Source organism: Neofelis nebulosa, chromosome 10 (assembly GCF_028018385.1).
Source record: "Neofelis nebulosa isolate mNeoNeb1 chromosome 10, mNeoNeb1.pri, whole genome shotgun sequence".
NCBI lineage: Eukaryota > Metazoa > Chordata > Mammalia > Carnivora > Felidae > Neofelis > Neofelis nebulosa.
Window position 1 is genome coordinate 67,578,126 of NC_080791.1, and position 11,974 is coordinate 67,590,099.

The window sequence follows — 11,974 nt, forward strand, 5'->3', positions numbered from 1 at the left end:
CATTGATCTTTAACTGTTACTCATCATGAAAACATTTCTTACTGATTTATCCTGGAATCATTATCCTAAAGTCAGAAGCATCCTCAGGACAACGTTTTCTCTGTGACTTCAGCTCAGTGATTTCAAGACAGTTTGACAACAGATGCCCTTCCGTCTTAGACTCGTTGGTGGTATTTTCTGCCTCAGTCATAAGGAGTTTATCGCTTGCTCATGGATTGAAATCAGAGTGGCCCTCACTGCCTTCCTCACCTCCAGCTAGGAAAAACCTCCGCTATGAATAAATGACACCAACAAAGAGGTTCCTCGAGTCACAGGAAAGAGTTTTTTTTCTTCCTCACAGTCAGCTTTTAGAAGCAGAGTGAAATGATTTTTCCTTGATTTTGCCATAGCTGAGTGATCCTTGCCTGCTCAAACCACAATTAACCTGTCACTTTCAACCTTCCATGCAATACAAGCATGGGCTGCTAGAATGTATGGGGAAGGTGGTCAGAGCAAATTCCCCGAGGAGGGGACATTTCATCTGAGACAAAAGTTCGCTGGCAGTAGCTGGTGAAGGAAGGTAGCACAGAAGAACTTACCATCTGGTTAGGCACAGAAAGGTAAAAAGCAACTCGAGGCAGGATATGCTCAGGGATGTATGAATATGTTAGGGACTAAGTCCTGGAATTTGGGGGTAGGGGTGATTTCTAAAAAGCTTATGTTGATCTCTAAGAAGGAGAAGACTTTGAAGCTTTTACCCCAATTTTCATGTAATTGACTTTTATCGCATTCATGTCTCAGACCCAAAGTTACCTCCCCAGAGCAGCCTTCCCTGACCACCCTGTGCCATTCTTTGTCCCTTTACCATGCTTTATTTTCCATATTCCCCACTACAATGTAAGTTCCTAGAGCAGAGGGTCTATGTTTTGATCATCACTGGATCCCCAGCACCTAGAAGGGTCCTTAGCCCATAGTAGGCACTCATTAGTGTTTGTTGAATGGACGGAAGGGGGTGGGGGCTGAATGTATTTGGAAGATGGAAATCCAGGTGACAGAAATGGCATGAGCAAAGGAATGAGGCTGGCTGAAAGCAGGCCATACTGATGGGAAGGAGTGGTTCATGTGAGTGAACAATGGGAGAGTGAGTGGTTGTTTATGAGGTAGGATGGGGCTAGATCATCGAAAACTTTAAACAGCCAGCTGCAGAGTTGCTAGAATTGGAGTTGCTAGAATTGCAGGATGTGTGGGCTGGGCCTGGCCCAGGCTTGTGGCAGTGAGAATGAGAAGGTGAGGAGATGTTATATAGAAGCCATCAGCAGGCTGTGGTGAGTGACAGGATGGGGAAAAAGGGAGCATCCAAAGAAGTGGTCCAGCTGTGGAACCTCCAAGAATGTCAGTGCTTCTGACAGTATCAGCAAAGTCAGAGTAGAAACCGATTTTGGAGGCAGGCAGGTGGGCTCTGTGTGAGCTAGGTGCAGCCGAGGGAATGGCAGGACATCCCAGAGAGGACCACTGCCCTAGGCGCTGCCACATGGATGCTCCCAGAAGAGGCGAGGGCCTGTTTCCAGCCTGCCCTGAGAGCTGACTCATGAAGCCACTGGTTCCCACTACACTCTCTCAACAGCGCCACAGGTACAGCAACCACGGGTTCACCTGGGCCTTGCCCCTGCCCCAACTACATTCTGTTTAAAGTCCTCTTGCTCAGTTCTTGTGCAAACCCTCCTCCCATCCCGATGAGGTACATGTCATGCCTAGCTAAGAGCTGATAGCCAGGCATACCAGGCCTTGACCCCATCCTTGTCATCAATCCAAGGTGTGACCAGCTGCTCACCACCCAGGTCTTGTCTTTCCCACAGTGCCGACCATCTAGGGAAATAACGTTTTGTGTCCTTACCTCTGTCTGGATAAATGCCAGTACTCATTTAGACGGACAGAGAATTCCCTTCAAGAACCAGATCAAAGTGTAAGCACTGAAAAGTACAAGTTGTCAGGGGACCTGAGTGGCTTATGTCGGTAAAGTGTCCAACTCTTGATTTTGGCTCAGATCGTGATCCCAAGGTTTGTGGGATCAAGCCCTGCGTATGGCTCTGTGCTGACAGCATGGAGCCTGGTTAAGATTCTCTCTCTCCCTCTGTCTCTGCCCCTTCCCCACTCTTGCATGCTCTCTCAAGATAAACATTAAAACATTTAAAAAAAAAAAAAAAAAGGAAAGCACAAGGTGCCTTTAGACCCACTACCTTTATGCCAATGTCCTGTCTTGGTCATCATCTCCTTCCCTCTGTAGCAGCTCACCCAGGACTGGTCTCTAGGGTTTCCCCCACTTCCTCCCTTTTATAAGACTCTCTGTTTAGAGAGTGATCCTATGGGCAAAGGATGGCTTTTAGAGGAAGACAGACTTGGATTATATCTAGGGTCTACTACCATCAATTGGGGGACCTTGGACAATGTACTTAATCTCTCTGAGCCTCATTTCCTCATCTGTCAAATGCAGAAAATACCATCTCAAAGGACTGGTACGAGCACTGACCAAGCCTCATTCAATGATCTTCATCACAGAGTGCTGAACACAGTGCCAGACACCCGTGGGGACATTCCAGAAAAGTTCATTTCTCTTGTGTGTTTCCTTCTTCTGGGAAAGGATTTGGCTGAGTATGGTCTAATTCGTACTAAGGTGTTAATAGCTGAAAAAGCTGAACATTCTTGTACCCTAAGGAAGAGATCATGGTGAGATTTTAGGCACAATCAAGAATCTCTAAAACTTGTAAGAGCTGGACAGCTATGGGGCAGCCTCCAAGGCCCCTCAGACTCCTATACAGTGGCACCAGCACACTTGGCCATTCCAGGGACACTTTTCTTTTTTTTTCCCTTTTAGGCAAACTATGGACACATACCTCTCTTTTCTTTTTTCCCTGACAAAGCCATAAATGATCTGAGTAGTATTCTCATAGCATGGCCCTCCATTTTACCTGAGATGCTTTTTAAATGTACACACATCAAGCTTCATCCAAAACCCACTGAATCTGGCTCTCTCTGAGGGTGGGATTTGGGAATCTGCTTTGTAAGTAATCTCCCCATTGATCCACTTATATCCTTGTGCCCGAGAACCACTGGTCTAGAACCTTAAAGGGGATAGTTTTATTGAGGTTCCAGAGCAAATCAAGCAAATAAATGAATGTAAAGTGAGTAAAAGTGACTGAGTTTAGGGCTTTGGCTGCCTTAGGATTCTCAACAGAGATACCTGCATGTCCAGATGGGGTCCATCTGGCTGGGAAGACCTTCCCTCCTCTCAGATCCTCAGCTGGATCTTCAGCTTTTTCCACCTTGATTCCAGGCACCTCTAAAACTCCAGTTTGGGCCAACCCTGTGGATCCTGTCCCAGATGGATTCCCCTGCTGGAGGTAGGAACCTCTCTATCTGGCCCCCAAAGATGTGGCCTACTTCATGGTCTCATGAGACTGGACCCAGGCCTCCACCTTGATGACGAGGCTTTTGGTCCATAATCTTTCCTTCTTCTAAGCACTTTGCATCTTTTCCTTCTCCCTCATTTCTCTATCTAGATCACAAATGTGCTAACATGTGCAACTGTGCATGCACATGTGCACATGTACACGCACGCACGCACACACACGCACCGATCCCATTATCCACAGGGTGCAAAGCCTCCGTAATTGAATGAGACCAATGCCTGGCATAAAGTAGGTGCCTAATAAATGCCAGTTCTCTTCCTCTGACCCCTCTCTCTCTTCTAGCTGCTCCATTCTGTGGTAGACTGTCCGGAAAAATGGGAGGGAGTTCGAGAGGGGATATATTATGACTACATTCCAAAATCTGATCAGCGCGTGGGGCTGGCTGCTGGGTTTCCATGCCTGCATACCAATGAAGCTGCATCTGGAGCAGAATAGTTTGTGACCATAAACCATGACCTTCATTATCCACGGAGGCGGCCAGCAGTGGCAGTCCCTGTAGAAATCGTTCCCATCCCAATTGCGAGGGTGGCAGAGGCGACAAGACTATGCCATTCGTCTCAGCAGCGCTAACAAACGTTTTCTATAGTGCTGTGCAAAATACACTCTTCCGCTATTCTTTCTGGCTGGGATGGGCTTTTTTTTCCAATTAAAAATTAAAATAGCTGCTGAATTTATATTCATTTCTTGGGTTTGCAATTCACGCTCCATTTCTCATAAGCAGACTGCATTATCATGGAGCTCATCTGCTTATATCACCTCTTGGAAACAACCTCTTAAATCTCTGCTTGGTTAAAGATGGTTCCCTTGTGACAGAGTACCAAAGGGCAGAGACACACGGAATCAAGTCAACAGAGAATGACACAAGGCCATGCAGCCTGACCCCTTCCCAGGAAAGAATTCCCCCCAGAGCCACCCCCATGGGTCATCTTGCCTCTTCCTCAACAGCTTTAGGGTTGGGAGTCACAAGGGTGGCAACTTGAACACTTTGAAAGTTCTTCCTTATAAGTAACTACAATTTGCATCCCCGTGATCTTCACTCCCTGTTCTTAGTTTTGCCCTTTGGGCCATATGAATAAAATCCTCTGCAAGAGAATTCTTTGAACACATGAAGACAATTCTCTTGCCCTGTTATGGGCTGAATGGTGTCATCCAAAGAAAGGTATTGAAGTCTAATCCCCAGTATTCAGAATGTGACCTTAATTGGAAATACAGTTGCCGTGGATGTAATTAGTTAAAATGAGGTCCTACGAGAGTAGGGTGGGCCTTAATCAAATATCACTGGTGTCCTTGTAAGACACACAGACACATAAAAGGAGAACACCACATGAAGACGGAGGCAGAGATTGGAATGAGGCAGCCATAAGCTGGGGAATGCCGGGTGTGGGGGCAGCACACCAGAAGCTGGAAAAGACAGAAAATGCTCCTCCCTAGAGACTTCAGAGGGAGTATGGTGCTGTGAACACCTTGATTTTGGACTCTGGACCCTAAAACAGTGTGAGAATAGATTTCTGTTGGGTTAAGCCACCTAGTTTGTGGTATTTTGTTATGGCAGCCTTAGAGAACTCCTCTACCCTCTGAGACTGAACACACCCAGTTCCTTCCATTGTTTCTCATGTCATATGATCTCCATCCTTTCCCACACCTTGCTCCACTGATCATATTTCTTGTTCTAAGCCAATTACTCTCAAGGTGGTCTGAGTAGCCCATCTTGTACTGAGGCCATGGCCTTCCACATTTCTGGATTCTGTGCCTCAGAGCACAGTGGCTTTCTTGGCACCTTTTTTTTTTTTAGCATTTCAAATTCCTACTGAGTATATGGTCAACTAAGACCCATGATTCTTCTCCAGGTGAACTGCTGCTAACTCTTGTCTCTCAACTGGTATGACAGTTTTGTTAAAATCTCTTATAATATTGATGATTGCTCTGTCTTCTTCAGATATTTTAAATCTTGAGTCAATTCACCGATGCATTCAATTCTTCCCAGCTCCATTCTTGTTTTATCTATTTCCTTCAGAAATCCCTTTGCATTTTCACTCAATTATTAATCATATTAAGCTGAGGACAGAGAACTCTGACATTCCATCAAAGGCTTCTCTGCAGACTTGCCGTGAATCCATACATTTGCTCACTCAGTAAATATTTACCGAGTTCCTAGTGCATGCCAGATATTATTCTAGGCACTGAGGATTTGGTGATGAAGAAGACAAATCTTAGTTTTCATGGAGCTTCAATTTCCATCCTTCTACTTTTAGGGATATATCTGACCATTCGTGGAATGTATTGATATCTGGGTTCCAGCAGATCCTCTTTTTAAAATGTCAGTTTCAAACCTCCTAAGCCAGGGTCCGGGAGAAATACTATTCCTGAATGGAGGATCAAATGTTGTTCTTTCCAGCAAGCAAGAAATTTTTGCTTGTTCTTCTTTGTGACCAGGAGTTTCTGTCTCATTTTGCCACTTTTCTCTCCTTCAGACCTGCTAACGGGTAGAGCAGCATAGGGTTTGGATGGGAGGTATGGGGAAGGGCTGAGCTCCAAATAGGCAAGTGGAGACAGGAATTGGGAAAGAACCAAGTGCCCTGACTTTGGATCCTGAGGACAGGAAGCAAGATCAGCCAGAGATTTGTGCAATGGAGAAAATCGGAGTGGGGAGAGAAGGCAGAGTCAGGATCAATGAGGAAGAGTAAAGGAAGGAGGTGGTATCTAGCTTGAAGAAGGGAAGACTTGGAGGATATGGGGTTTGTATCCAGATATTATGCATTTCTTTCCCTAACATCTGACCAGTTGCAAAGCAAGAGAATAGGAGTGTGCTGGTTGTGTTGGTGGCAAGGAACCTAGATGTACTTAGCTGGGTTTATGCCCAGATGCGGGTGACTCTAAGACTTTAACAGCAACCTTACTGTAGAGTGTCTGGCTCTCTAGTGGTGTCAGGGCTGCTGTTGCCTCTGGCATTGATCTCTTTTCCATAGCATCTGCACTTTGCTTTACACGTCATTCTCCTTTCTCTTCCTATTCCCAGCTGACTAATTATCTTTGCATTTTCCCCTTCAAATTCTGGAAGGAAAGTATCTGACAGTCCTAGTGAATTACCACCAATCTTATTGAACAGAGCTTTTCACACCCAGCTACTTTTTGGTAACTGAGCAGCCTCTGGATGGGCTCATCTTGGCCCAGGTGTCCACTCTGGTCCAGTTAGTTGCTGGTCTTTGCTAAAGGGCCAGTTTGCTGAGTTTCGCTTCCAAAGGGAGGGCAGGTGTGGTGGTCATCATGGTTGCCACGTAGTTTTCCATGTCCAGTGAATTATATTCCCTAAACATCTCCATTCTGTTTCCACGTTTTGCCTATTTCACCATAATTTGGATGGGCCTGTCAAAGATCCCTTCTTTTTTACTTTTAAATGTTTATTTATTTTTTTGAGAGAGAGAGAGAGAGAGAGAAAGACAGAGCTCTAGCTGGGGAGGGGCAGAGAGAGACACACAAATCTGAAGCAGTCTCCAGGCTCTGAGCTGTCAGCACAGAGACTGATGAGGGGCTCAAACCCATGAACCATGGGATCATGACCTGAGCTGAAGTTGGACACTTAACTGACCGAGCCACCCAAGCACCCCTCAAAGATGCTTCTAACCTTAGTCTTGCTTCATTCCCCATATTGCTGTCACTATGATCTTTCTTTCTTTTTTTAAAAATATAATTTTTTGTCAAATTGGCTTCCATACAAAACCTAGTACTCATCCCAACAAGTGCCCTCCTCAATGCCCATCACCCACTTTCCCCCTCCCTCCCACTCCCCATCAACCCTCAGTTTGCTCTCTGTATTTAAGAGTCCCTTATGGTTTGCCTCCCTCCCTCTCTGTTTGTAACTTTTTCCCCCTCCCCCCACCATGGTCTTCTGTTAAGTTTCTCAAGAGCCACATATGAGTGAAAACATATGGTATCTGTCTTTTTCTGACTGACTTATTTCACTTAGCATAATACCCTCCAGCTCCATCCACATTGCTGCAACTGACAGGATTTCATTCTTTCTCATTGCCAAGTAGTATTCCATTGTATATATAAACCACATCTTCTTTATCCATTCATCAGTTGATGGACATTTAGGCTATTTCCATAATTTGGCCATTGTTGAAAGTGCTGCTATAAACATTGAGGTACATGTGCCCCTATGTGTCAGCACTCCTGTATCCCTTGGGTAAATTCCTAGCAGTGCTATTTCTGGGTCATAGGATAGTTCTATTTTTAATTTTTTGAGGAACCTCCACACTGTTTTCCAGAGCGGCTGTACCAGTTTGCATTCCCACCAACAGTGCAAGAGGGTTCCCGTTTCTCCACATCCTCTCCAGCATCTATAGTCTCCTGATTTGTTCATTTTAGCCACTCAGACTGGCATGAGGTGGTATCTCAGTGTGGCTTTGATTTGTATTTCCCTGGTGAGGAGTGATGTTGAGCTTGAGCATCGTTTCATGTGTCTGCTGGCCATCTGGATGTCTTCTTTGGAAAAGTGTCTATTCATGTCTTCTGCCCATTTCTTCACTGGATTATTTGTTTTTCAGGTGTGGAGTTTGGTGAGTTCTTTATAGATTTTGGATACTAGCCCTTTATCTGATATGTCATTTGCAAATATCTTTTCCCTTTCCATCGGTTGCCTTTTAGTTTTGTTGATTGTTTCCTTTGCAGTGCAGAAGCTTTTTATCTTCATGAGGTCCCAATAGTTCATTTTTGCTTTTAATTTCCTTGCCTTTGGAGATGTGTCAAGTAAGAAATTGCTGCAGCTGAGGCCAAAGAGGTTGTTGCCTGCTTTCTCCTCTAGGGTTCTGATGGTTTCCTGTCTCACATTCAGGTCCTTTTCCATTTTGAGTTTATTTTTGCAAATGGTGTAAGAAAGTGGTCTGTTTTCATTCTTCTGCATGTTGCTTTCCAGTTCTCCCAGCACCATTTGCTAAAGAAACTGTAATCTTTCTAAAATTTTTTTAAATGTTTATTTATTTTTGAGAGAGACAGAAACAGAGTGTGAGCGGAGGTGGGGCAGAGAGAGAGGGAGACACAGAATCCAAAGCAGGCTCCAAGTTCTGAGCTGCCAGCACGGAGCCTGATGTGGGGTTCGAACTCACAAGCTATGAGATCATGACCTGAGCTGAAGTCGGATGCTTAACCAACTGAACCACCCAGGCACCCCTAGAGACTGTAATCTTTCTAAACACACAAGTTAATATCACTCCCCTGCCTAAAGTCTTTCAAAAACTTTCCATCATTTTGTAAGGACAAAAGGAAACCTCCTTTGCTTACCAATTTCATCTCCGCGTCCCATCTCAGCTCATCTCCCTGCCCCCTGTTTGTTCTTTATACTCCATCAAGGCCCAGCATGCGTTTTATTTCTCCAAGTCCCTGTGATGTTCCCTCCCTCCCTGAGTGTAAGGAAAACCCTTATTTATGTTCAAAACACATTGTAGACATCACCTTCTCTGGGAAGTCTGCTTTGGCAACCACCTCTGCTTCTGCCTCAGAGCTAATCACTTTCTCCTCTGTGCATTGTACACGACTCTATTGTTGTACTTATCATGCTGTATTAGAATTTCTTTTTAAACATTTCTTTCTCTCCTACAAATTTGCATGCACCCTCAGAACAGGAGCTATTTGTTATGCATATTTACATCTCCAGCATTTACCGCCAGTGCCTCAATAAATGTTGAATAAATGAATGAATGAGGAAATGATTGAGAGGAAGGTAAACTCACCTGGTATCTGCCAAGCACTGTGCTAAGTGTTTTACATGCACTATCTCATTTAATTCTCAAGGTGGGACGATCAGGAAAAGGAGGGCCTCAGGGAGATCCAGTACCTTTCCCAAGGTCAAGGAGCTGATAAATGGTGGGACTGGGATTTGAGCCCAGGTTTGTCTGATTCCAAAGCCTTCACTGTTTTCACTGCATTAGCAGAGGAAGAAAGGTCTACAGAGACAGATTCTAGCTTAAAAAAAAAGAAAGAAAGAAACTTTTTTTTTTTAAAGGATTGGAACCATCCAATGTGGAAATGGGCCAGCTCCACAGTTCCCATGTCAACAGAATGGGAACAGCTGACTCACAGGAGACAGGTCCCAGGATATTGATAAAGTGTAATTTTCGAAAGGTTAAAAAACATCACTCTCGTACCAATATAAAATGAACATATGTCAAAGATTTTATTCTACTCATTAATTAATAAGAGAACCAGTCTAATTAACATTGGAACTGGCTTCAAGAACATTAAGAAGGTAGATATTTGTAGGAAATGCTGAGGGAAGTTTGCTGGGCTGGATCCAAAACTGATTAGTGTCTAATAGGGTCATAAATGTAAACTTTAGGGGTATCTTTTTCACTGGATAGAAATTATTTACACCACTAGTGGTCAAAATCAACAAGTTAATATGTAACTTTACTAAATCTGAGATTTTAAATCAATAGTAAATAGTGAGTTGAACCAAATACAATCCCCTAGATATTTCCTGGGTGCCCTTGACCCCTCTGTGACTTTGAAAGGGCATGCCACCTACCCTTTGTCTCCAAGTTTTGGATAATTTTTCTGACAGCTGTACTATTCAGCCCCAGGGTCTCACCCAAGGCAGGCTGCTTTGGGGCCCGGCTGGGGATGGGATGGGAGACAGTCAGTGTGCCAAGAGAATCCTGGGTCCTTTCTCATCACAAGGTGGGAATCTCTCCTCCCACCTTTGTGGGGAGCCAAAAGGAAGGAGACTAGGCTTCGGCCAGAAGGGCTCCATGTGCTGCAGGCTGGGGTTGCTGTGATTAACCCCAGTTAGAGCACCTCCACTGGTGGGAGGTCTAAGTTACAGCCTCATCAAATTTTTAAGTTTTTATTTTGAAAATATCCCAACAGACACACACATGCAGTTGGATCTAACCCACGCCCTCATTTTCCTCAGGGTGGAGCAGATTAAAGCAAATCTGACATGTTATCACCCTCCTAATTCCTTTACGTTGCACCTCCCCACATAAAAAATAAAAGGAAAAAAAAAAAGGAGAGGCATGTTCTTATGCCACATTGTCATTATCACATTTAACAAAATTAACAATTTCTTACTGTTATCTAATCCATAGTTAACATTCATATCTCTTTGACTGCCTAAAAAGCGCATTTTTATAGCCCTGACCACTAATATTTATTGGCTACCTCATCTGGACCAGGCTTTGTGCTAAGTGCCAGGCCCACAGGGAAGGATGCTATGGACAGGATCCCGCCTTGGTGGGGCTTGCATTCTCATGGTCCAGAGGGTGTGAAGGCTGAGCTCCCCATCTTGGAGCTGGGTCTGGCTCCGTGAACTTCCTTGGGTCTGGGTGACTCCCATGGTGGTTGAGCACTCCAAACCAAAACAATCAAGCCTCGTTTGCTGGTTCAGTTTGGATGAGGAGGTAGCTGGAACAGGCTTGGGCTCTAGCTTCTAGGAGATGGATTGCAGAAGCCCGAGGCTGAGGACAATAGCATCCCTTAAGGAGAGGGAAGGGCTTTGGGCGTTGTGAGACAGTATTGGCTTGCTTCCGGAAGGCCAGGGGAGAAGAATGACCCACCAGAAGAGGAATGGAAAGAAGGGCACATACAGCATGTAGAGGAGCAGAGAGCCAAGCAGTATGGCATGAATGGGAGCAGTTATGGTCTAATTTGTTTTGACCTATGGTCGACACCCTTACATTTTTCTCTAATAAGGCTCATCTAGACATGTTTGGCTTGGTGGTTTGGCCTGTGAAAATCACTCCGAATTTTGATCCTGCCAGCCCCCCTTCCCAGTTTCCCGACATCTGGTTATGTGATAATTGTGCCTTCTGTGTCCTCATTCAAGTCTGTGATGAAAATGTTGAAGAGGACAGGACAGAGAATAGAGCCCTGTGTCATCTCTCGGAGAAATTCTTCTTGGTTGACAGCAGACTTTTAATCTAGGCATTACAAACGGACATTCTTTGGACCTACAGATGTGTCTGGGGTCATATTGGAGCCACAGATGTGTCTTGTTGGTTATGCCCAGTGTTTGTTTTTTAACTGGAATGTGCTTGCAACATTTTAAAATGGCACATCCAGATTTTTACCTTCTTTGAAAAGCCAGGGCTCTGGCTCCAACTTGCTCGAGTCCCCTCATGGCCACAGGACACTACAGTGAGGTGCTGGTGGCTTCTCCCTTTGGGCTGACTTCCTCTTTGCTGGAGTCCTCGCCACTCTCTCCACTCATGTATAGGCATCAGAGACCCTGTTCGCTTCATTAAATGATGTGTTTTGGTTATGTTGATTTACTAACCATGAACCAGCTTCACTCACTCATTCTTCAGCTTTCATCTCACCAGCTGGTCCACAGGGTCTTGTGAGACACCTAGTCAGCATCTTCTGGAAGCTCAGTTACACACTGTCTACTTGATTTCCCTGATCTGCAGATTTAATAACCCATGAAAAAGGGAAAGGATGTGAGTTGACATAGCCTGTTCTTGGTAAGCCTGCACTGGCTCCTGGCAGTCACTGCTTCATTTTTAAGTGTTTAATAATTGATCAGGAATTAT

At 44.7% G+C, this 11,974-nt stretch overlaps 1 long non-coding RNA gene across 1 annotated transcript; it reads left to right on the plus strand.

Annotated features, from left to right (window-relative positions):
* Window positions 1-1,065: 1,065 nt before the first annotated feature.
* LOC131487476 (uncharacterized) lies at window positions 1,066-4,114 on the plus strand. The gene is made up of 3 exons (XR_009249758.1): window positions 1,066-1,611; window positions 2,471-2,703; window positions 3,729-4,114. It is a non-coding gene; the product is annotated as an uncharacterized LOC131487476 (long non-coding RNA).
* Window positions 4,115-11,974: the final 7,860 nt, after the last annotated feature.